Source organism: Myxocyprinus asiaticus, chromosome 12 (assembly GCF_019703515.2).
Source record: "Myxocyprinus asiaticus isolate MX2 ecotype Aquarium Trade chromosome 12, UBuf_Myxa_2, whole genome shotgun sequence".
NCBI lineage: Eukaryota > Metazoa > Chordata > Actinopteri > Cypriniformes > Catostomidae > Myxocyprinus > Myxocyprinus asiaticus.
In genome coordinates, this window is record NC_059355.1 from 44,905,153 (window position 1) to 44,931,764 (window position 26,612).

Below are 26,612 nucleotides of genomic sequence, written 5' to 3' on the forward strand. Positions count from 1 at the left end.
GATGACAATTAAGCACACTTCCCATTCTCATTACCGTATTAAAAAAACATTCATTTTCATAAAAAAATCATATTTACATTACTTTAAAGAAAAATATATAATGAATATATTTACATATATATTTACATATATATTTACATATATATACATATATATATATATATATATATACACACACACTCAAAAAGTATTTAAGACATTATTTTAGTTTTATGCTTTTCAATTTCATTACAAAATTTCATCAAATTTGTAATTTTTAACTAAATTAAACTAATAAACTTAATTTTATTTAGTTAAAGGTTACTCAGTTTAATTTGATGGAATTTTGTTATGAAACTGAAATGTGTAAATCTTAAAAAAAACAAAAAAACATTTATATGTATATATATATATATATATATATATATATATATATATATATATATATATATATATATATATACACTTTATATATAAATATAAATTAGAATATCTACTGTAAATTCATATGAATAAATAAAACTATAAATAAAAATGTATTAACTCAATTTATATATATATATATATACAGTATATCATGATATAATTTATATAATAATAATGTATAAATTATATAAAAATATCTTTTGACAATATATATATATATATATATATATATATATATATATATATATATATATATATATATATATATATATAATGGTATTATGGTAGTATTTGTTGTACTGCCTGATGTAAAAATATTTTATTACCATAAAAAAACTTACCGTAATGGATGATTTTCTGTAAAGCTGCTTTGAAACGATGTGTGTTGTGAAAGGCACTATACAAATGAAAATGACTTGACTTTACTTAATGGGAATCTGTTTTTTATCTAGTTTTGAGAATAGTTACAATAAATGTTTTTTTAAAAAATTTTTTTATTTAATAAAATAATAAATAAAAAAAATGCAAAAGTAAAATGTCCCCATGATTTACAGTAATGACAATTTGGAAGTAAAATGTTCTTATTGTCTTAAAAAAAAAAAAAAAAAAAGTAGAGGAAAGAAGAGAAAACCTTAGAGTTCATTTTCTAAGTGTTGGCTGCCTGGCTGACAAAAATACAGGTGAAATAAATTGCATAGACTTGTTTTGAAGGTGGAACCTGAACCATATCTAGGGACAACAATGTTACCCAGAACACACAAAAAAACACCTAATACCTAAGCATCCACCCAAAACACTCTAGCAAACATATAGCAATATGCTAAACACCACTCAGAACACCTTCAGAAATGACACAGCTACGCCTTTTCTACCACCCACAACACATAGGCACCATGGGAGTGAATTTTGCATCACTCGTCTTTTCTGTAAAAAAGCATTTAAAAATGGATTTTGTAATTTATTTGACAATTTACTGTATATATCAAATATCTTTGGTTTCCAATTCAAAAAAAAAAAAAAATTAAAACTAAAAAATAACAAATAAATCTGAAAATAAATAAGGGTATTCAGTTGTGAAGTTAAACAGGAAAGATGAGTGATACAAAAGTCACCCACATGGTGCCAGTGTGTTGAGGGTGGTAGCCAAGGCATAGCTGTGTGGTTTCTACACAAACATGCATACAAACACACAAATGCATATACTGTATTTATTTTGTAAAAAGACATAAATAACTACAACAATACTGTAGGTATTGGTGTATAGAATAATCACAACTGGATAATAAAGACATGTTTTCAATGTGACTGTCAGGGTTTACTCTGGTGTCAAGTTTTACCGCTATACAAAGGTAAGTCGTGCTATGTTGAAAAGCTTTAGAATGACAGCTGAGGTTTATGTCTCATGAAAGAGATGTAATAGAAAATGCCTTGAATGTCCTTGAAGTCTGTCTGTAAAGGAAAACACATTGAATTCAATAAAAAGAGAATGCTGAAGCTTCCATTGATACACTGAAACCATTGCTGATTGCTTTTAAGGGATAATTGGCAGTGCATGTTTTCCATAACCACTGCTGCTTTGCTGCACGTTAAACTTATTTTACTCTGAAGTTTAACGTGCAGCGAAGCAGCAGTAGTTATGGAAAACATGCAGTTATGCTCTGTCGTTATTGAGATGCATTGCTTGCAAGAAAGGCAACCCACAACTAAAAGTAAAAGACAAACGAACGATTGAGTAGGAAGCGTATTTTGTTTGAAACAAAAAGCATGCTCTACAAGAATGTTTTAGCTTTATTTAGCATCTTCTACTTGTTTTTCCAGTAAAAATATTAAAACATCCTTGAAACAAGATACTGTAAATTCAATCGAGAAGCAAAATTTCAATGAGATGTTAGCACTTGATTTAAAGAGAATGTTTAAACTCAAACATCTTGATTTGAGTGATATTTCAACTTCAAGACATTTTTTGTTTAATATGGTTATGTGGATTTAGTATAAACAACCTTGTTACAAGAACAAAACATGCTTGAATGAGTAATGTGTACAAATGAGTCAATTTTATTATACCTCTTGAAACAAAAAAAGCACTCTTGAATATAGTACAATTTTCTAAAGGCAAAAAAAATAAATAAAAAATACCAATGGGGAATGCAAAAATGACTTCTAGAATGTGATTTATTTATTAAAACTACCACATTAAAAATAAAAAAATGGGGTGTTTTAGGCCACATCCACAATAATTTGTTTTTGTTTAAAAACTCCTTTTTCAAGTTTCCTAATATCCACGTTTTCCAAAATATGTAGAAATAAAGAGCTTTTGAAAGGCTACGTTTTCGGTGGAAGAAAACTCAATTCTAGTGTGGATTAGAGGCGTAAACGTAGCAAAATCAATGCGTTTTCAAATTAAAATGAATTAGTGTGGTTGTGGCCTTACATTTAAATTACAATCTGTTTCTCACTCAAAGCTATTAAATGTCTTCGGAAGACTTGGAATATAGAGCATCAGCCATATTTTAGAATGCTTTTTTTCTTGCCAGACGTGGTCACTATGAACTGTCGTTGTATGGAAAGAACTGCATAAATATTCTTCAAACATACCTACTCTTGTGTTCCACAAAAAAACAAACAAACAAACAGCAAACAGATTTGGAATGCCATGAGGGTGAGTAAATAATGAAAGATTATTCTTTTTAACTATCCCTTTAAATTTTGATAAAATTGGATACAATCTTTACTTCAAGGGAAAATATTTAATAGTAATAACATTGAATTAGATAACAATATTTCATGATGTATAAAGTTAAAGACAATGCACATTGCTAATGTAGTTGTTCAATGTAACCCTCATAGCACCAATGTTCGAGAGATTGCTGTTAAAGGCACGGCTCCATTCACTTGCACTGTGGCGCTTCTGTAGATAAACACATGTGCACTGGCCTCTGAAATCCATTCAATCAAACAGTCACACGGATTCTGATTTAAGATGTATATGAAGCAGAGAGAGAAAGGGGGGTGGGGGCTTTTCTGCGAGCTGGTCGGCTGAACAAATCCAGTTATAGCCATGAATGTGACATCCACACAGCGTTTTCTTCCATTCCATTTTCCGACAGCCATATGGTGAGGGGACTCTATACCTGCCTTTCCATCAAACATCATTGACAATAAAACACACAAAAGCCTACCTAAAGTGCATCAACTTCCATGTCTTATCAGCTGGAGAACGTGTACTTCCACTTCTTGCTATAGGAAAGCGATAATTCTGTCTCGCCGATCTAAAAATATATCAAGGCCCTCGCCATCATATTTCCAGCCCCCTTGCTTTGTGACATTTTAGTGTCGGAACTTGCCACCAGGATTTGTCTAGATCATTTGGCCACTCTAATCTGACAAAAACTGTTGTTGAATATTCAAGCTGATTTGATCTTTGGGAAACTGCTGAAAGGTCGCTGGAACAAAGCCGACAATTGTTCCTCTTCACAAAATCTCTCAAGTACACCCTAACGTTCAATTGGAAAATCCAAAACACTATATATTTTTGTATGTGCCTCTATCAAGCTACTGTATTTTCTTCTGGAAACTTCTCCTTCAAAGAGCAGTGCACTTTTGAAAATAAGGTTCTTAGCAGCACTTTAGGTTCAGCAAATAGCTCTCTTTTTTATCGTGAACTATTTTTCTTAACATAGGGTTCTTAATATGGTTCTTTGTAGAGTAAAAATAAGTTATTGGTGTCATAGATTCTTCAGATGAATGTATTGGCTCTAGGTATCAGTGTTGGGAAAGCTATTTTGAAACTACTTTGCCAAGACATGCTGCTCAAAGTTTAATGTAGTTCAGCTAATCTAACCATTTGAAAATGTAGTTAGGGCACTACAAGCTTCTAACAAAAAGTAGCTCAATACTATGAAACTACTGTGTATAAGGAGATCATGTGGCACAAATCTATAAATGTTATTAAGCTCAAAAGAGAAATAATTATTAATTAGGTTGACAGGATTAAAATATTTATACACAATTCACTCTAAACTAACTAAACTAATAAAACTATACTGAATCCAGAGGCACAAAAACCTATATGCAAGGTATGCAATGCATAGGGGTACCATGCAAAGGGGTGCGCCAGCGGCTCACTAAAGGTGGTGCAATCGGCCTCCTTGACCCCTCCAACATCACCCCCCCCCCCCCACACCCCCCGCTCAATGCTTATAATGGATGACACTCCCCCCCCCCCACACTTGACAGATACATGGGGCACAAAATTTTGTTTTGCATACCCGTTCGGAAATGTGTAGTTGCGCCCCTGACTGAATCAAATCACTAAATAAAAGACATAACATGCCATGCATGTTAATCATGATGTGAATCATGTGAAACATGATTCATATGAATCATTGTCTTGAACCAGGCCATTAAAATGAACCATCAAATTGAAAGGCCTGGCTAATATGACTTCCCAATACTATATGAGAGACAGAGACATTCTAGAAGAGTGTGTTTGATTATTGCCTCATCTCTCTCATTTGAAAAGTTGTGTGCAGAATTGAATGTGGCATAAACATTTTTGATGTATTGTTTTGTCACACTACACTGCTACTCAAGTGAAAAAATAGCTAGTTACTGAAAAAGCTACAATTGAACTAATGCAACACTACCGAAAACTGCAGTCAAGTACTTGGCGTGAGTTTGGGGCAAAACTACGTTTGTTCGACTAATAGCAGATGGAGGGTGTATCTGGAAATCTGTTTCAAAACAATGTTTATTTTGGCAACTCTGTTTGGTGTTGCTAGTGTCTCTGAAATTACACTTTTCAGCTTTAAATAGTTCTCCAATGGCATCATAGGAACTTAAGAATGTTCTACTGAAACATCAACTCTTTTTGGAACCTTTATTTTTAAGAGTGTGGGACTGAGATCTAAGGAGGAAAGCTATGATACACTTTTATTCTGATTCCATCACTTAGACATTAATTTCCATAAATTCTTGCTGGGATTTATGACTCACTTATCAAATTCACACTCAATAACCACTCTTGGAGCATAAACAATGATAGGGCTTCTAGCTTCTGTTGCAAAGCTCCAAACATTATAAAAGGCAAATCAACTATGTTCTAACAGTTGACAGAGTTCATAGCTGGGATGAGATTGCATTTTAGACTTCACTCCAACTCAGAGGACACTATAAAATACCTTGAACTGACAGTGATATCTCAATTGGTGCCCCTGATAAGGTGTAAAGGAATACTAAATACAGCATCTGACATGACCAATTCTGCTAATTATTTTTCAAAGGTGTCCTCATACATGCAGCGCCTATCAATTATGGCATCAGATTTTGTGATAAGACATCTCCAAGTGTCATCTAATGCTTTAAAGTTTCACTAGAGGAACGTCTGACATGATGACTTGAGGACTTAATTGAGCAACAGAAGTAAGACTTGACAGGAGAAATGCGCAATGACATATCATCAAAGACAGTTGTGAAAACATTTGTAATTCATGCACTTCATGGCCATGCACTTCACGACCATTTCAGAGCTTTTTCAGCTAGTTGTTGGAAGACTGCCTTCAAACGTAAGACAAAGAGTTCTCATAGTTTTTGAAGGCTCCTTGGGTAGATGACGTAGGAACAGTCTCACCAAATCCAAATGGTTATCAATCTTTGATTAGGTTTACATGCACAGTTACAATCGAGCTATGACACACTGTAAACCCTTATGTTGTCATTCATGGAAAAATAAAGTCTTGTTTAAATATTACTGTAAATTAAACATACATAATCAGATAGTTAAAAGTAATTGCAGAAATACAGTAGCTTAGTTATTTATTAAATTAATTCTATATGAACACCAAGTTAAGTTAACTTAATTACACAAGTTTTGGAGATGCCATTACTAATTCAACTGAGGGAACGAGGTTACTCAATCAATTGAGTAAAGTCAATTTATTAGTTTTCAGTGCAGGCTTTTGCGTAGTTAAGATACACCTTGTCCAAGTATACGTGACAATATGTGTTGAATATATTTGAAGGAAGGACGTCAAATATGCCAGGTTAAATATGCGTTGAGTGTCAATGTCTGTCTTGGAGTATGCATGCGCACAACATCAAGGCCAATTGTGGTCTGTTCAATGTGTTTACATGCAGTACAAAGCTGAGCTACGATGGCATTATCTAAGTTTGTATGTCCGACTTCACAAAAATCTGACTGGTACAATTCTGAGTCTGAAAAAATGTGAAGTGGTGACATTTTTGTAAAATGATATCACAATACTTATGTGTATCGTGGCTAAAATGAAACCCGTACCCGAGACCGCGTGGCCCGACCCTACCTGGCCCGAATGATACCGTCAGATTTTAAGCCCGAACCCGACTCGAACCCGAAATCACTTACTATCTAATTTCTTCTCCTAGCAAGTACTGTTGCAATAGGCTGTATTTTATGTAAGCATATAGGCAACATTCGTATCAGTACTGAAACAGTAAACATACACAGTTTTAACAAGACAGCAGCCCCTTAGTACACTAGAGCAGAAGGGGAAAAAAGCATCGACTTACCATTTATTTGCTGAAACTTCACTTGGTGCAGAACAATCTGGAATAAAATGAAACACTGAAACAGTCCCCTCTATGCAGCCTGAACTTGTTCAGATTGTTGAATCTTTGTGACAACTGCGCTGAAAACAATCTAGATGCAGCGCAAAGAATGAAACAGAGCGCAGGTGTCTTGAAACGCGTTTTTGAAAATTCAAAGTTTTTTTAACTTGACATGCCGTTTAAAATGTGCCGGTTCTGCGCGAGACGATGAAGAAAAAGCGAGACATGGTGCAAATGTCTAAGACATTCGTCCAGCATGTGTTTAAACAATGGGAAAACAGAACAGACGCTCGCAAAACACGCTCGATGTGAACAGCCCCTAACTCGTCCGTTCGTGCGTGTCTGTGAGTGAGAGCGTGTGCACGAAACAAGTTCAGTAAGCCTGTTTATTTTTTTCATTCATATAAAACCCGAAAACGACCCGAACCCGAAGTCCTACTTGAAAAATGGACTGTACCTGGCCAGAAACCCATCGGGTTCTCAGGTCCCGTCAGGCCCGGGTCGGGTTACAGACCTCTAATTACGGCATTCTGATGTGAAATGTCCACTGTGTGGCACTAAAAGTGAGTTTAATGTTCTCCCAAACAGATGAGGTTTCCAAGGTTCCCCTTCTGTCACTCACTCGAAGTTGTGTCAATGCAGTGACACTAGGGGTCGCCCTTGGGAGCCCCAAACACCTCAGATCTTTGATAAAAGGCCAATGAGAATTGGCGAGTGGAATTTGCATGCCACTCCCCCGGACATACGGGTATAAAAGGAGCTGGCTCGCAACCACTCATTCAAATTTTTTTCTTCTGAGCCGAGCGGTTGTACTATCAGTGAGCTGAATACTACTGCTGTTCCATTCACCACTTAAGAAGCGTATGCTTTTGGATATACGGTGCATTTCCAGCGGCTTTCTCTCCTTCGCACGACGAGTGCAGATTTCGCCCCTGGGCGCTTCAACAGCGCTAAAAGAGTGTATATTCCTGCTAAAGAGTATATTTTCGCTATTAGAGCACACACATTGATGTTGAATGTCTTTTTAAAGACGCGTCTTTATAAAGATGCCTTTCCATCTTTGTGTGATTCCTGGATGCAGTCGCTATCTCTCCGCTTCTGACGGCCACGGGCGCTGCCTCACGTGTCTGGGCAGTGATCACACCGAGGCAGCGTTCGTGGATGGTTCATATTCTCATTGCGAGAATATGACCATGGCAAAGTTGCGGTCGCGGCTTTCCTTCTTCCGGGGGAAAGCCACTATATCCACTCCCGCGCCAATCCCCGTGGACCTCCCATTCCCCAGCACGCACATTTGCCCCCGGCGAGTTCCGAGAGGAGGCCAGCTCACCCCAGGGCCAGTTTAGTGTCCATTTCGGAGCTCCGGAGCGGGATGAGTGCTCGATCGCTGCATCGGAGAGCGTACTGGCAATGTCAGACGCCGAGGACTCGACTGGGCTGCCACCTTCAGGTCGGCTCTCCCAGTCTGAGGCTGATGGCGAGATGAGCGTATATAAATCGCCAAGGCGGCTTATGCTCATGTCGCTGTCGCGGCAGGTGATGCTCAGGGGAGAGTGGAGACTCCACCCCCAGGTGGTCCAGCTGATTTGGAGTTGGTTCGGCAAAGCACAAGTAGACCTATTTGCCTCCCGAGAAACCTCCCACTGCCAGCTCTGGTATTCTCTGACGGGGGCCCCCCTCAGCCCAGACGTGCTGGCACACAGCTGGCCCCAGGGGCTGCGCAAGTATGTGCTCCCCCAGTGAGCCTACTTGCACAGACCCTGTGCAAGGTCAGGGAGGACAAGGAGCAGGTCACCCTCGTGGCCCCGTATTGGCCCATCCAGACTTGGTTCTCAGACCTCACACTCCTCGCGACAGCCCCTCACTGGTGAATTCCCCTGAGGAAGGACCCTCTTTCGTACCAGCACCCAGACCTCTGGAACCTCCATGTCTGGCCCTTGGACGGGATGCGGACGACCTAAGTGGGCTACCACCAGCAGTGGTAGACACGATCACTCAGGCCAGAGCTCCCTCCATGAGACAGCTTATACCCTGAAGTGGCGTCGGTTCGCGAATTGGTGTTCTTCCCGATCTGAAGACCCTCAGAGATGTGCAGTCGGGTCAGTGCTTTCCTTCCTGCAGGAGAGTCTGGAGGAACAGCTTTCCCCCTCCACCTTGAAGGTGTATGTGGCTGCCATAGCAGCACACCACAATACAGAGGACGGTAAGTCCTTAGGGAAGCACAACCTGATCATCAGGTTCCTCAGAGGCACCCGGAGGCTGAATCCTCCTAGGACATGCCTGTTACCCTCATGGGATCTCTCCGTGGTCCTCCTGGGCCTTCACAGAGCCCCCTTTGAGCCGCTAGAGTCAGTCAAGTTGAAAGCCCTCTCCTTGAAGACGGCCCTCCTGATTGCGCTCACCTCCATCAAGAGGGTTGGGGACCTGCAAGCGTTGTCTGTCAGCGATACGTGCCTGGAGTTTGGTCCAGGTGACTCTCATGTAATCCTGAGACCCCGGCCAGGCTATGTGCCCAAGGTTCCCACAACCCCCTTCAGGGATCAGGTGGTGAATCTGCAAGTGCTCTCCCAGGAGGAGACAGACCCAGCCCTGTCGTTTCTATGTCCGGTGCATACTTTGCGCATCTACTTGGATCGCACGCAGAGCTTAAGATGCTCTGAGCAGCTTTTTGTCTGCTTTGGCGGACAGCGGAAAGGGAACGCTGTCTCCAAACAGAGGCTTGCCCACTGGATCGTGGATGCCATCGCTATGGCATACCAGGCCCAGGCTGTGCCCGCCCCTTCGGGAATATGAGCACACTCCACAAGGAGTCTGGCATCCTCGTGGGCACTGGCCCATGGCACCTCTCTAGCAGACATCTGCAGGGCAGCAGGCTGGGCGACACCCAATACCTTCGCAAGATTTTACAATCTCCATGTAAGCTGGTTTCGTCCCGTGTTCTGTCAGGTACGAACAGGTAAGTTCGGAAATAGGGACAGCTGGCCGGGTGTATCGCTTGCATATAGCGCCTTTCCCCTCCAAAGAGGCGAAGATGTGCGCTTCTTTTCCCATGCGTGTTCACGAACCCGTGAACCCTGGATATCCTTCCTCCCTAGCCCTGTGGCTGGTGAATTCAGTGGAGGAATTCACAGCCAGAACAGTATGTGTGCTAATATACCCTTACTGAGGTAGGTGCTCCACAGGTGCCGGTTACTCCGGTAACCCCAGAGAGGTATTTTCCACAGTACGGTCTCCCTGTCGGCAGACCTGCATCTCCCTTCAATAGAACCCTCTGTCCCGGTCGCCATGTTTGTAGAGCTCCTCCCCTTTCAGGCAGGACCTACCACCGCGCCTCTTCCATGTGTGGCTCTGAGCCCACATGACGTGCTTGCCACATGTTATCTCCCCTCCGGGCAGGATGTGGTCTCCGCGGGGTCTTTCCCCCCTGAAAGAATAGGATATGAAAATAACACCTTCCCCAGCACATATATTGAGCGTTAAAATGGCCCCAGCCGAATAACTGAATACTCTGTGGAGAGAATACCCTGGCGCGGCTTGCTTCCATACTAGATACATCTCTTTCCCCCCCCCCCCAGGGATGCGGGGAACTATACAACGTTTTTTGGGGCGTTGGGGGAGGCTACATGTAGACCGGTGCACCTGCTACTATGCACGCAGCAGCTTGCTTGCACCGGCAGTCCAAGTAACACGGTTCAACTAGTTGTGGTGATTTGTATAGGGACCCCTAGTGTCACTACATCGACACAACATCGAGTGAGTGACAGAAGGGGAACATCTTGGTTACTGTCGTAACCTCTGTTCCCTGATGGAGGGAACGAGACATTGTGTCCCCCCTGCCACAACGCTGTATTACCCGCTGAAATGGCCGGGACCCTGTCTCGGCTCCTCAGCACAAAACCTAAATGAGTGGTTGCGAGCCAGCTCCTTTTATACCCGTATGTCCGGGGGAGTGGCATGCAAATTCCACTCGCCAATTCTCATTGGCCTTTTCTCAAAGATCTGAGGTGTTTGGGGCTCCCAAGGGCGACACCTATTGTCACTACATCGACACAACGTCTCATTCCCTCCATCAGGGAATGGAGGTTATGACAGTAACTGAGACATTAATGCTTTATTGAGTTTTAAATCAACAAAACCTCCCTCCCTACACTAAACCTTAAACAAACTAAATGCTAGTGTCATAAAAAGCAAAAGTGACAAAAAAACCAATTGCTAAAGCAACCATGTCAATTTGTGGTGCTTCTATGACACTTTTGGCTCATGTGTCGACTCGCATGCTCTTCAGGACTCATACCCCAGTATTTTGCATCGTAAGTGCAACACTCTATCAGTTGAGCTACTGAGCAATTTAATAGCACTAGAACAAGTTTATAAATATAGTTGGTTATGTAATGCAAATGTTAAAATGTACAGTATCAAGTCATGCACTAGTAAAAGTGTTTTGATGTCATAAGGTAGAATTGTGTGAGAAACAGGGCGAAAAGTGTTTATGAACTGATAATCTCATAATACTCATGATTTGTGATAAAATAAAAAAGTAACTGTTGTGGTGTTTTGCTGCAATACGTACCACAAGTATGTAATGTACACAGATTTAGAAACGTGATTCTGTGAGACAAGGTTGGGCATATTCATTTTTATCAGGACCTCCACCTGCTTTCATGCTTAAGTTGAATTTTCAATGCATAGGAATGTTTTTCAGAAAACGGAAGTTTGGAATCCAAAGTACATGCCCCAGATTTCTGACGTTCCTCATGTGCTCAGTCCAGTATGCCGGCCCTCTGGCTATCTAGTCCTGCCGGCTGAATTGGTTATTGGATACATCATACCATTAAAAGAGATTAACCAGGATTAGAGAAAACCCTTAGAGACACTCATTAAAAGAGGCTAAATGTAAATGCTGCAGGGTACAAGATGTGCTAGCTGGATTACACTCAGATATATCATGTTAAAAGCCAAAAGAAAATATGCGCCACTGAGATTCCGTCGATTTTTATGCAGAAACTTCCATCCTACATACTTAAAATGTCCTAAATTAACTTGTACGGTAAGGGATACATCAACATTTGGTGCAGTTTGGAGTGTTGAAAGATTTCTAAGATCTCTAAGCCTCTAGAGGGGATTCAAAAGACAGTCAGACTCAAAGAACTAAACATCAATAATCATATTAACATATAAAACAGAATTGCCTTTGACAGGTTTTGAAGCTTATCTTCAATAATTTTATTGAATTTTTCATTTTGAATTTTGAAGCCATTCACACACAATTCACAAACAATTCAATTTAATTTCTCTATTTCATTGCATTTTCATGTCATGGAAAGCTGCCTCTTTTGCAAAGACTATTTGCAAAGGAATCACTAAAAAAGCCGAGACCTCTAAGAAAGGGTCAAAGAAACCAATCATCTTTTCATTAGAAGGAACTAAGTAATTACACTTAATGATCAATTTCCATGTCTATAAAGCTTAGGACTTATTCACATTGTATACCTAATGCATAACCAAATGGAGTACAATTAGGTTACCATGAAAAACTGCTTATAACTTTTTCAGTATTACAAGTAAAGTTTTGCTGCTTAGAGGAATAGTTCACTCAAAAATGAAAATGATGGCTTCAATCATTAATGCTATTCCAAACACGTGTCACCGGTCCTGCTCGACCCGCTACGAGTGGGATTCGAACCGGTGTCTCCGGCATAGGATAGGAGGCGGATGCGCTAACGAGGAGGCTAAAGGTTACAGCCTTTAGCGTCAGTCGCTAGTGTGACTCTTGAGGCTAGGGGAGTAAGGTTTTACACACTGCACAGCACGTACCAGCTGGCTCCAGTTACACTCACTCCCCTAAACCTCACTCCCATCCAGGTCATAGCACCACTGTCACTGACCCTGCTTGACCCGCTCCGAGCAGGATTTGAACTGGCATCTCCAGCATGGGAGGCGGGCGCGCTAACGAGGAGCGTCAGTTGCTAGTGCACCTCTTGAGGCCAGGGGAGTGAGGTTTACACACCGCACAGCTATCACGTACCAGCTGGCTCCCATTACACACGCATGACTTTCTTTCCTCTGTGGGACACAAAAGGCTGTGTTAGGCAAAATGTTAGCCTCAGTCACCATTCACTTTCATTGCATCTTATTTCCAAACAATGAAAATGAATGGTGACTGAGGCTAACATTTTGCCTAACACAGCCTTTTGTGTCCCACAGAGGAAAGAAAGTCATATTGGTGAAGGTTTGGAACAACATGAGGGTGAGTATAATGACAACATTGTCATTTATGGCTGAGCTAGTCAATAGAAAAAATAACAGGTTAATTTGAGTAACAGCACAAAAGACACATGACTTAGAGGTCTTTTAATTGACAAGGATAAAAGAGCTGAGTAACACAATTATCTTCTTTTTCCTTTCACTCTTTTTCACTGCCATTAAGAGAGAATTAATTGACACATTATCTTCCCATTAAGTGATGATTTTCCTATCAGGCCACTAGTGATAACAGGGCACTAACATACACTCATTCATTCGCCTTTACAATTACACAATCTACCTGATGTAATCTGCAGTTCCTAAATCAATTTTTGATTGAATGCAGATGGTCAATTTACCAAAATAATTTTATGCTATCTGATCATAATTGCACACATTTTGCCCATAAAATGCCAATGTAGATGAAGACCCAGTAACCAAGTTAGTGAAAATAAAGGTGAGTTATTCTACTATGCAGTACATTTTCAGCAAAAAAAAAAAAAAAAAAATAGTTTAATATTTATGCTTACTTTATATATACTTTTTTGTCACCATCATAATATACTGTGTGTGTATATATATATATATATATATATACACACATATATTTACATTTATGCATTTGGCTGACGCTTTTATCCAAAGCGACTTACAGTGCCCTGATTACAGGGACAATCCCCATGGAGCAACCTGGAGTTAAGTGCCTTGCTCAAGGACACAATGGTGGTGGCTGTGGGGATTGAACCAACAACCTTCCACTTACCAGTTCAGTGTTTTAGTCCACTACACCACCACTCCATATATAACACATTGAAAACACACACACACACACACACACACACACACACACACACACACACACACACACACACACACACACACACACACACACACACACACACACACACACACACACACACACACACACACACACACACACACACACACACACACACACACACACTGTATATATACTGTGGATGATAAAACAAACAAACAAAAAAAATTGCAGTTACATTAAGGCACTTAGAACAGAAGTTTACTGTATAGGGTCAGTCCAAAAATGCTAAAATACTCACTGTTTCAAAACTAAAGCCAAAATACATAAACTTTATATGTGTTAACATAATTTCAATGTGTTATAATTGCTTACTAACCTTATCTGTGTAAAGTTATATTCAATATTACAACTTTGTTGTCATGACAACATAACCCTGCAATCTGCACTGTAATGCCTCTTTATCCCTGATTTTATCACACTAAAATCATGTTAACATGTTTAATGTTTACGTCTTGTTGCTATTTTGTTTAAAGTGTGTATTTTAACATTTTTATAATGGCCCTATTTAATTCATTACTGTAACCACGATTTTTGCCTTTATTAATAAACGAGGGATAAGTCTTAATTTATTTTTTTGTGGTCTTGTTGACCCTATTATACAAATACTTCATTAATGTACAATGAAAGCATATACATTTTTTTAAAGTTACAGAGTTAATGCATACTGTAACAGGAATGACTTAGGTAAGTCTTTTGTTCACAGCCACACAGAACAGAGCATTTAAATTTCTGTTTCCTGTACTGAAGAAAATCTTTCAAGCCCAATAAGTATCTCATCTCATGAATAGCCTGAAATGAATCTGTGTGCCAAAGACGGGGATTCTATTGAAGACCAATGCATCTTTCCCTGCACAAGAACACTTTAGCAGCTCCATTGGCTCAGCTTGATCCTTTCAAAGCTCTTTCGTTTTATCAGCATGTGCTGTTTGTTGGCAGAACTAAGCAAGAAAAAGAACAGAATTCCATGCAATGGAACTGTTCCTCTTGTAAATGATTCAAGGATCAGTCATGCCTGATTAGGCCTGAGCTGCAGATATTTGAGAAAATGGAAGGCTTGTGTATTTCTGAGCCCTGCCGAAGCGGCATGGCAACAGTGGGCTTGCAACATGTTCGATGCTGTGGACGGCAAAGCAAGACTTTATTTGATGCACAATAAAAGCATGTAATATGCCATTCTTTGCCAAATTGGTTCAGACAAGATGACACAATGAACAGTAGACAGGCATGATGGGATATGACTTGGGCTGTGCCAGCAAAAAGTCACTCGTAAACAGACAAACCAAGACTCAGCAATGAAGCATTTTGAAGCTTCCCATGCCTCCGTCTTTTTTAACTTTAATAGAACAAATACACATAAGCAGTGGCAGTCTGTCAAGGGAGGCAAGGGAGGCTGAGTGTAAGGGGGAAGTCACCCACTGGTCCAAGGACGGTATCCAATGGCATGGCTGAAGGTCTCCTGCGTGTTCTGTCTTATCGTGCGTGACATTAAATAATACTTAGATTATTTGATTTGAGTTCCATGTTTTTTATTAATCTTATCATTAATTCTTTTCTTTATTTCATCTGACTCCAATTATGAAAAACCTCGTTGATGTATCTATGCTCTGAATTTTAGTAATTCTCTCTTCTAGACTGCATTTGTTATTTCAATGTTATTTGGGTCCTGTGCTGGTCAGACACAGGTCCTTTAACTACAAATTCATCAGTTTCAGATATTAGTAAGTTTTAGACTAAGTCCTTATAGGTTCTCGGCTTTATCCGTTTAGTCTTATTTGGCTAAGTTCTATTATAGATTCTCGGTTTACCATTTAGCCCCAGTCAATTAAGTCCTGTTTTACAGATTCTCGGTCCTACATTTAGTATTCCCATTTAATTCTACTTGGCTAAGTTCTATAATAGATTCTCGGTTTACCGTTTAGCCCCAGTCAATTAAGTCCTGTTTTACAGATTCTCAGTCCTACACTGAGCGACAACAATTAAATGAACAGTTTTAATAAACAGTTGTCTAATTAATTTATATCTATTAATCTGCATAATTCAGATGCACATTTTTTTAATGCACGGTAGCCCAGGTGAGTGATGTACACTGTATGAATCTGTACGAATGCTAAAGAAGACTGATGGCATAATGCCTGCTTTCAATAGCAAACTGACTAATCAGAAAGGATATATAAATGACACAACATAATTTGCTTCTGTCAATCAGCTTTCAGTATCATGTTAGCGCATCATCAAGCCTGCTTGTGGTAACGCAACGCAACAGTTGAAGACTGTAAAATTTAATGATGATTAAATGATGGAGAACAGCATTATATCAAACATATATTCAAACGCATGGTGTAGTCAAATGAACTTTCGGCAATTCAGGTGCCTGGACTGCAGTGGTGGAGTGATCCCATTAGGGCTGGGCGACAGGACAATGTAATTGGATAATGAAGATATCTTACAAAGATCCAAATGCCTATTGCAACACTCAATTGACAGACGATGATCAATAATATCGGGAAATGGCAAAACTATGGATCTGGGAAGTCAGCAAATATATTAAACAGTATTCCTGGGTGTGGAACTAGCACCCGCCACCCACCATATGTGACGAGTCTGAATCCAGTTCGCAAGCTCCTTGACCAAATGCATTTTATGCGTGGGTAATTTTGCTCATCTACTTGCAACAGGCGGGCGACCTGTAAGACGTCTCGAAGTGACACATGACAAGAAATGCTGTTAGTCACATAGACACGCACTTGAAGAAACACACCTTATTATATTTTTAAAAACAGACAAAAGAAAAGCCGTCAGTGATCGTATCTGATTCGCTGTTTGTTCAGAGGTGTGCAGCGCGAGCCTGTCTCGTGGAACACGCACATGTAAAAAGTTATCTCTCTTTTTCCTCTGTTTCATTCATCAGAAATCAGTTTGCAAGAATAAAGTTATCTATAAGAATGCTACAAATCATCTCCAATCATCTCAGTAGGTGCTGTGAGTTTAGTTTGCTTTATTTCCACGGAGCAGTTCGCGGTTAACATGCATTGTGAATGAAACTCTGCAGGTTCAGCAATATTTATCTTTGTATTAAAGAAACAAAGACAAAAGTAATTAAATCATAAAATAATACAAGACACATTCACCTTGAACCTAAAATTTTGTTCTATTTTAGGCTATTTTCTTTAAGCTGTTTGAGACTGTAAAAGTTTGGATTTGGGGAGGCGGTTTTTTGATCACTTCGTTATTTTAATTGCTTTTTCCATTTAGTTTAAAGTGCAATTTGAATTTAGAAATGTCTTTTGTTTGTGTTTTTCATGTTTCAATAAATAAATTAAAATTTTAACGCAAAATCAATAAAGCAAAAATATTCACCGACCCTCGGCAGGGGAGTTGACGATATTCTATTTCACAATATTTTTTAAGGCGATTATCGATATCCAAATATTTTTTACATATCACCCAGCCCTAGATCCCATTGGTCCAGAACTCTGCTCCACTTAGCTCTACATTAAATCACGTAGGTCTGGTAAGGACACAGTGTTAAAAAAAGTAAATTTTCACTCAAACACTATGTGTAAAGAATGGGTCATATTATCACACAGTGGAAATTGTTCAAAAACATATATCCTTTATTAGTCATATAGACAATGAACTAGAAAAATCTGTCAATTAGAGTGAAAAGCTTATGGGTTTATGAACCTTAGTAACGGAAGGCAGCGAGAGACTGCAGTGGTAAAAGTCTTGTCAGATGTCATATAGTAGCAGCAGTAGGTTCCTTCATTAAATCAAAAGCTTGACCCCAGGGGGTAAAAGCACCGAATCATTAGCTATAGAACCTGACATAAATGTGCACCACCAGAGTTTACCATTAATGCATTTAGCAAGCTATTTAAAGCAGAGAACATGCAAAGACAATCTGAATGGAATCACCCAAAATGTAGTCACAGCTGTTAGTGTTTTTTATTTATTTATTTTTTATTAAATGTTATTAAAGTCACTGTCTTATAATACTGCATTCCTGCTGTGATATCAAATTTTGTCTTAGAGTTTATAAATATATGAAGAATATGTTTCCCTAAAGGAAATATTACTGCACAGAGGTTGTTCTTTAATAGCTCTGAAGACTTAAGAGTTCTCGGTTATGTTTTTTTAAATATATGTCTCAGATGTTTCTCCTGAAATTCCTCAGGAGAAATAAAAATAAACACAAAAGGCTGACATATATGTAGTAGAGGTTAACCAATAGTGGATTTTGCCGATACCGATAACTAAAGTGGTGTAAAAGGCCAATAACCAATTAATCAGTCAATAGTTTTTAAAATTGACTTATTATATATATATATATATATATATATATATATATATATATATATATATATATATATATATATATATATATATATTTCTTTCCTTTCAGAGATGGTCACAGGCTTAGGTATATAAATAAAAAAATAATTGAAGTATCAAAATATGGATGAATATTGTCAATAAGGACAGATTTACATGTAGCAAATCCCCACGTTTTTATTTCACCTCTAGAGACCACAGTTATACTGTAGAATCCTTCAGCACCGGTCACAGTGTAACACTGAGGAAAAAAATAAAATAAAAAAATGATCGGTACAGATTTTTGCCAATAACCGATAGTTCCAAAAAGCAACAAGGTAAAACTGATATATCATCTACCTCTAATAATTAGACAGAGTGTAGAGCTATAAAATGTATATGGATAGCATAGCTCAGATAATTTGGTCTTAGACTTAGACTTTGATATCTTGGAAATCTGAGCACAGTTTGATTTGGGGGGATCATTTTTTTTCTCTCAGGAGAAAAGTCTAAGAAGCAGGAGAGTCTCCATTTGCTCTCCATTCAATCTCATTGCTGTCTAGGAAAAACAACTGAGATGTTAAAGAGATCTAATTTATCATTTTTCTGTCCTATGGGACATTAGGAAAATCACAGATGTCCATTTAAAAATGGAAACTTATTATATGGCACTAATTATATCATCTTTTTTAATACGGAGTGTTGCGGAGCTTTCATAATACAAAATAATGCAATATAAAAACACGCCTTTCACACATTCTGCTGACCATTACTGTGAGAGAGTTGAAATACTTGATTTTCAAGAAAGATTGTGGATCTTTTTCCCCTCTTATGGGTGGCCCTGAGTCATGTTAAGCAGAACAGGCTGTGACATGCTCCCACAAAATCTAAATGAATTGCTAAGTGCTGTTATTTAAAGAAATTGGATGAATAGTTCAAGACACTGGCTTTGAAAACACGCTTGAACTAGAACTTGAAGTCTTACAGTGAGCTGCATTTTCCATCTATTCTTTGAGACAAAAAAGTAGGTTTGTAAAACAAAAGTAAAACTGATTTGGAATTGAAATGATCTGAATGTTTCAGAAAATACAGCAAATATTTGTGAAAATGATGTCCTTATTATAAAGTCTAACACATGCGGCAATTCCCCAAAGGTGCTAGACTGTTTAATATTTCATTAAATATTTAGTTTTCTGTGTTTTTTTTTAAAGACTAGCTGGTGGAAAGAGTAAGAGATAGTGGGGGTTGCGGTACAATATTACACACACAGAAAAACAGAGAGAGAGAGAGAGAGAGAGAGAGAGAGAGAGAGAGAGAGAGAGAGAGAGAGAGAGAGAGAGAGAGAGAGAGAAGCCTAAATTAAACTATAACTCATGGCAGAGGTCATGCTACATCCACTTCTTAAACAGTAAATATTCCTTTCAGCAAATACAGCAGGAAAAAAACATTTATTATTAATAGAAAAACACTCAGCATTATATAATAAACCAACGATTTGGCCTGAAGTTCATAGTATTTTCGTCCATCATGCAACAAATTATTTAATCAAGCGATATTGACCACTGTCATGTGTTTTGTACAATGCACAGGACCATTTCTGTAAATACACTGCAGGCTACTCATATTAGTATAGCATTCAAAGAAAAAGTGTATCTTATTTCTGTGAATTACATCAGATGTACAGTATATTCACTCTAAGGGATGTGTGAAACTTTACATTTTCAAAATCTATAGTAAGTGTGTTGCCTGAACAACTAGTCAATAAATGAGACTTAAAGGAACAATTCACCTAAAAATGAAAATTATGTCATCATTTACTCACCCTCATGTTGTTCCAAACTCCATATATGACTTTCTTTCTTCCTTGGAACACAAAAATAGACGTTAGGCAGAATGTTAGTCTCAGTCATCGTTTACTTTCATTGTATCTTTTCTCCATACAATAAAAGTGAATGGTGACTGAGGCTGTCATTCTTCAAAACATCCTTTTGTGTTCAACGGAAGAAAGAAAAAAGTCACATGGGCTTAGAACAACATGGGGATGAATAAATGTTGACAGAATTGTAATTTTAGGGTGATTTATCCCATCAAGGAAGCCGTATGATTGGGCTGGTTTCTGGTTCACCTGAGAGCTACGTTTCAAAAAGGCGTCTACAAAAGGCGTGTTCTTGCTTTCAAACACCTACACAGACCAGTGGAACAGAACAGAATGCAGCCGTCACAAGACTAACTTCAGCATGACACAGTGTCTTAAAAACGCAACACTTATCGTGGGATGCTCTAAAAACAGTGAGAGACGCGATGCAATGGCCAAAAATGTCCATCTGTACTGTATGTGTTTAGCTGTAGCAGCAGTGGTTTAAAGGGGATGAATTTAAAAACGCAACTTTACTGAAAGTGTTTTAACTGGGGCTGGGTATTGATACAGATTTCCAGTTTCAATCTGATTCTGATTCACAAGCTCTCGATTTGATCATTTGGGTATGTCCATTTTGCATACATGAAAGAAATGATCTCCTAGCTGATGCTGTTAATAATACAGGGGACCTTCTACTGTAACTTGGTACATCACAAAATGTTAAATATTACAGCTTTTATTTTATCATTAGCTTTTCATCATTTTTTTAACATTTAAGCTTTTGAACAATGTACAAATTCCATGTATTCTATCAATAACTACGATGTCTTGAAATTGCGTATTTTGAAATTAGTTGAAATTGCGAAATTGCGTAGGCATGCAGACTGCTTCTACAAATATTTGTGAAAGAATGGGCCGCTCTCAGGAGCTCAGTGAATTCCAACGTGGTACTGTGATAGGATGCCACCTGTGCAACAAGTCCAGTCGTGAAATTTCCTCGCTACTAAATATTCCACAGTCAACTGTTAGTGGTATTATAACAAAGTGGAAGCGATTGGGAATGACAGCAACTCAGCCACGAAGTGGTAGGCCACGTAAAATGACAGAGCGGGGTCAGCGGATGCTGAGGCGCATAGTGCGCAGAGGTCGCCAACTTTCTGCAGAGTCAATCGCTACAGACCTCCAAAGTTCATGTGGCCTTCAGATTAGCTCAAGAACAGTGCGTAGAGAGCTTCATGGAATGGGTTTCCATGGCCGAGCAGCTGCATCCAAGCCATACATCACCAAGTGCAATGCAAAGCGTCGGATGCAGTGGTGTAAAGCACGCCGCCACTGGACTCTAGAGCAGTGGAGACGCGTTCTCTGGAGTGACAAATCATGCTTCTCCATCTGGCAATCTGATGGACGAGTCTGGGTTTGGCGGTTGCCAGGAGAATGGTACTTGTCTGACTGCATTGTGCCAACTGTGAAGTTTGGTGGAGGAGGGATTATGGTGTGGGGTTGTTTTTCAGGAGCTGGGCTTGGCCCCTTAGTTCCAGTGAAAGGAACTCTGAATGCTTCAGCATACCAAGAGATTTTGGACAATTCCATGCTCCCAACTTTGTGGGAACAGTTTGGGGATGGCCCCTTCCTGTTCCAACATGACTGCACACCAGTGCACAAAGCAAGGTCCATAAAGACATGGATGAGCGAGTTTGGTGTGGAAGAACTTGACTGGCCTGCACAGAGTCCTGACCTCAACCCGATAGAGCACCTTTGGGATGAATTTGAGCGAAGACTGCGAGCCAGGCCTTCTCGTCCAACATCAGTGTCTGACCTCACAAATGCGCTTCTGGAAGAATGGTCAAAAATTCCCATAAACACACTCCTAAACCTTGTGGAAAGCCTTCCCAGAAGAGTTGAAGCTGTTATAGCTGCAAAGGGTGGGCCGACGTCATATTAAACCCTATGTATTAAGAATGGGATGTCTCTTAAGTTCATATGCGTCTAAAGGCAGGTGAGCGAATACTTTTGGCAATATAGTGTATATATCAGTCCAACAGTTTAATTCATACATTGATATATCGTTCATTTTGTTGATGATATGATTTATTGAGCACTGCTGCAGTTTACAGTATATAAAAACCTTTACCCCTCCCAACTCTTTATTTTTAGCAGTAAGAAAATTGATTCCTTATCAAAATAAAATGACGTGACAGAAATTGTCAGCATTCTGAGTGAGTTTGGTTCATACGTTGATAGACTGTCAAACTTGTTCATGATATGATGCATTGAGCACTTCTGCAGGTTATATGAAAACACTCTCCCCTGCAGAATGTTCATTTGTAGATACAAGAAAACTGATTCCTTGTTACCGTCTGTGTCATCTGTAATTACCATTTCAAAAGCTAATATAGCTGCAAGAAGCGATGACGGGCCCAAGCACCATGGGTCCATTTCCACCCGGTGGCTTTCGGAAAACAATGCAAGGAGGACACATGCATTTGGCATTTCATATTATTCTAAACAATTTTGAAGCAATTTGGGTAAATATAAGAGGACTATTTTAAAGTCTGTTGTAAGAGCCACACTTCTTGCTTCCAGGTGGTGGCGCTATGATCGTGACCCAAAATAGTCACATACATGTGATTAGCCCCCAAGACTAAACACGTCTCAATTTTGATCTAAATCACACATTGCACACAGAAGATATGTGACACTTCCTGTTTCCTGTTTTCGGCATTAATTTAATGCCTCGCCATGGCAACACCGATTGATATATCAAAAATCTGTTCACAATTTAGCATCTTCAATGTCTTGGCATAATGTTTTATAAATGTGGTGACAGTCTCATGAATCCCCTAGGAGTAGTAATGAAAAGTTCAGAGACTGCAATATTCAAAAAATCCTAAATGGCCGACTTCCTGTTGGGCGGAGCTAATAACTATAATTATGAAAGTTGTCCGGCTTGATGAGAACTATATAGGTACCAATTTTGGTGACCCATCAAAATGGGGGTGCAACAGAGGCTGTCTTACATGCCCATTTTAAAGGGGGCGCTACAGACCCCCCCCACACACACACACCCATGCGTGAACTTTTGCCCAGCCCTAATGGCCAACAACTCTGATGTGTGTGCAAAATATCATAACATTTTAAGCATGCCAAGCGCCTCAAAAACACCCAAATATAGGAAGAAAGGAATAATAACAATTAATGTATTGCCATGGCTACACTATTTAAAATATCAAATATTCCCTTACAAATTTACATCAGCATTGTCTTGACATTATTCTAAATAATTTTGAAGCAATTCATGAATCCCCTAGCAGGGGTATTTAAAAGTTCAGAACCTGCGATTTTCAGAAAATCAAAAATGGCCGACTTCCTGTTGGGCGGAGCTAATGACTGTGAGTATGAATGTTGTTCGGCTTGATGAGAACTATATACATACCAATTTTGGTGACTGTAGGTGAAAATGGGTGTGCTACAGAGCCCCCCCTGCACGCCAAGTGCAAATGAAGCAAAGGACTGAATTGTATCATCATGGCGCTAACCCTAACCCTCACAAAATGCTCTGGAACTCAGGTGACAGAAGACACACTCGTGCTACACCACCAACAACACTTGTGTCTTATGTCATTGCCCCCCTAACTTTACATTTCTAGATCCAGGCCTGTGCTATGATTAAAGGTTGCCCATACAAAAATCGAGAGTTCATGGCAAATTTGTCGCAAACTTGCTGCAAATTCGCCACTGATTATTTTAAAATGCAAATGAGCTTCGCGGCAAACTTGCAGCAAATTGTCCATTTGTCGCCAAAGGTTTGATGCAGGTTCATCACTACTGGTGAAGAGCTGCAAAGTTTTGGCAAACATTTACAGCGAATCACAAACTCATTTGCATGTGAAAATAATAAGTGGCAAATTTGAGGCTAGTTTGCCAGAACTGTAGAGTTTTTGCAAGGGTGCTGCTCCAAAAATCAAGATAAGAAAAACTCTAGATGAAGTCAATCTCACTACTTGGTTGTTGTACTGTTAGTTTGGAAAAAATATACATTTATTAAATGCACCAAATTTTCTCATATCGGCAAAGCATGGACATAATTGCAGTCATACTGAGGCAGGTGATGAAAATAGCATGTAAAATTTACTTAAAAAGAAGTTGTTGTCTTCCCCGTTCCATATATATGACTGAATTCCGACTGCTAAATTCACTAAAGTGAAACTGTGTACGACTGCTCAGCCTCTTCTCTCTCTGCTTAAGTAGGATTGGCCATGCTCCCTGGCCAATGTTGCGGGCAATGTTTGACATATCTGAACGCATGAATAACATTTTCATGAAATTTTCAGGGTGTATCTATAATTCACGTGCCCTCTCTTTGGCTGGTACTGATTAGAGAGATGCTCAAATGACTGCCGGTATCCGCTGCTCTCTGCTCTGATGCATATTCACCATTCAAAACATTTTCAAACATTTCCAAACATTCTTGTTGAAAACGCCAAACTGAGTCAACCTTGTTGCAATGCTTCCACTAATTAATGCTCATTCAAAATTTTCATGCCAAACACATTTTGCTCAGTTCATCAATAAATAATCAGCACACCCACATTGAAAATGAATTTGAAAATTATATTCTCAAGATTGCACGATTGTGAGCTGTTTAGTTTCTGAATAAATTATGATTTTATAAACATGCATTAAACATTCCAAGTTCCATTTGCATTAAGTGTGCAAATATTACACAGACAAAAGATATACAAACAAATTATATCAAAATGGCCAAATATCTGCCAAATACTGCCGTAGCTGATCACTAGTGGACCACATAGCTCAGATAAATTGGTCTTGGAAGAATTTGATGAGAAATGATTGAGTTCAAAATGAAATCTCTGACATTTGATTGCAGACTTTGGTATCTTGGCACATTTGAGCACAGTTAGAGACATTGTTGAGATGTCTTCTGAAACTTTGAGACTTAAAGCAGGGGACTTAAAATCTCTATTTCTTTCCATGTAATCTCACTGCTTATAAATAAATGTTGTTGACTGAAGGATTCCCTTATAACACTTGTGTGTGTGTAAATGGCTGCAGTAGTTGTAGAAAAAACCCTCAGTATTCGCAGAGGACACGAATGCTGCTCTGGGCCCATTGAGATAAAACCCTTGTTAACATTTGTTAGTTGAAACTGAACTATTAACACCTCAGCTCAGATCAAACAGAGCTTAGTCTATTTGTAGAGTCCTGCTCTGTGACTTGGAGAACAACATTGCACATACCTCTCAGTTCTCTTTTGCAACCAGAGGACGGGTCTGGATTTGCTGCTTGATCGTGGTACTTGTGACCTGGTGTGCGTGAGGGATCCTGCAGTTCAAAACAAAGCAAATACATACAGCAATATGATTTCAGAGGCTGAACGGAAGAACACAACAGTAATAAAATACTAGATTTGGAAACTTTCAGATGAAAATGTGAGTTGCAGCCATTATGAAAAGGTTGTTATAGGTTGTGATAAGGACATTGTGCAGTTGCTAAGGTGTTCTGTTAAGTGTGCCGACCCTCAAGACTTTATGATATTCTGGTTGCTAAAAATGGCTAGGGGACCACATTTGCCGTGGTCTGAATACAAGTGCGATTGTTAATGGTGTAACCTGTCTAGCTTGACCCACTCTGAATGGGATTCGATCCAGCATCAGCCGGCATGGGAGGCGGGCGCACTAACGAGGAGGCTTAAGGCTACAGCCTCTAGCATCAGTCGCTAGTGCACCTTTGAGGCCAGGGGAGTGAGATTTACACATACCGCACAGCTATCACATACCAGCTGGCTACCGTTACACTCACCCCCTAAACCTCACTCCCATGCGGGTCACGGCACCACTGTAACCGGTCCTGCTCGACTTGCTCCGAGCAGAATTTGAACCGGCGACAGCCGACATGGTAAGCGGGCACGCTAACAAGGAGGCAAAAGGCTACAGCCTCTAGTGTCAGTCGCTAATGCGCCTCCTGAGGCTAGGGGAGTGAGGTTTACACATATTGCACAGCTATCACGTACCTGCTGGCAACCTTTACACTGGTGCCCCCCCGCAGTGTTGGTCTGGTTTCAGACTAACTCATAATTCTGTCAGCCCTCAGTGATTTTCCGTCATGAACTTACAAATGATGAAGAACACAACATGGGTCGCTGTATTTTTGTGGTTTTTTATTAATCTGGTGTCATTATGCACACCAGAAAAAGCAACACATGCCCTAATTCAGCAGTTGTACATGTCCAGGAGAAGGTGACTACCGGTTTATCTGATGCTCACAAACTTCACAAATCTTTGTTGAGACACTGCTAGTTGCACGCTTACTCAAGCACATATATAAAAGGCAATTAATGCTTAAAGGAGA

The 26,612-nt window shown here is 39.4% G+C and overlaps 1 protein-coding gene across 2 annotated transcripts in view; it reads right to left on the minus strand.

The window, feature by feature from the left end:
• The window catches only part of LOC127448911 (RNA-binding protein Raly-like), a 129,586-nt gene that overhangs the window by 90,281 nt on the left and 12,693 nt on the right, over positions 1-26,612 (minus strand). Inside the window, exon 2 of one of the 2 annotated variants that reach the window (XM_051711853.1) lies at positions 25,502-25,586. The exons of the other annotated variant lie outside the window; for it this stretch is intronic. The gene's annotated coding sequence lies outside the window, so the exon portion shown is untranslated. The remainder of the gene's footprint in view (positions 1-25,501; positions 25,587-26,612) is intronic. 2 annotated transcript variants of the gene reach the window in all.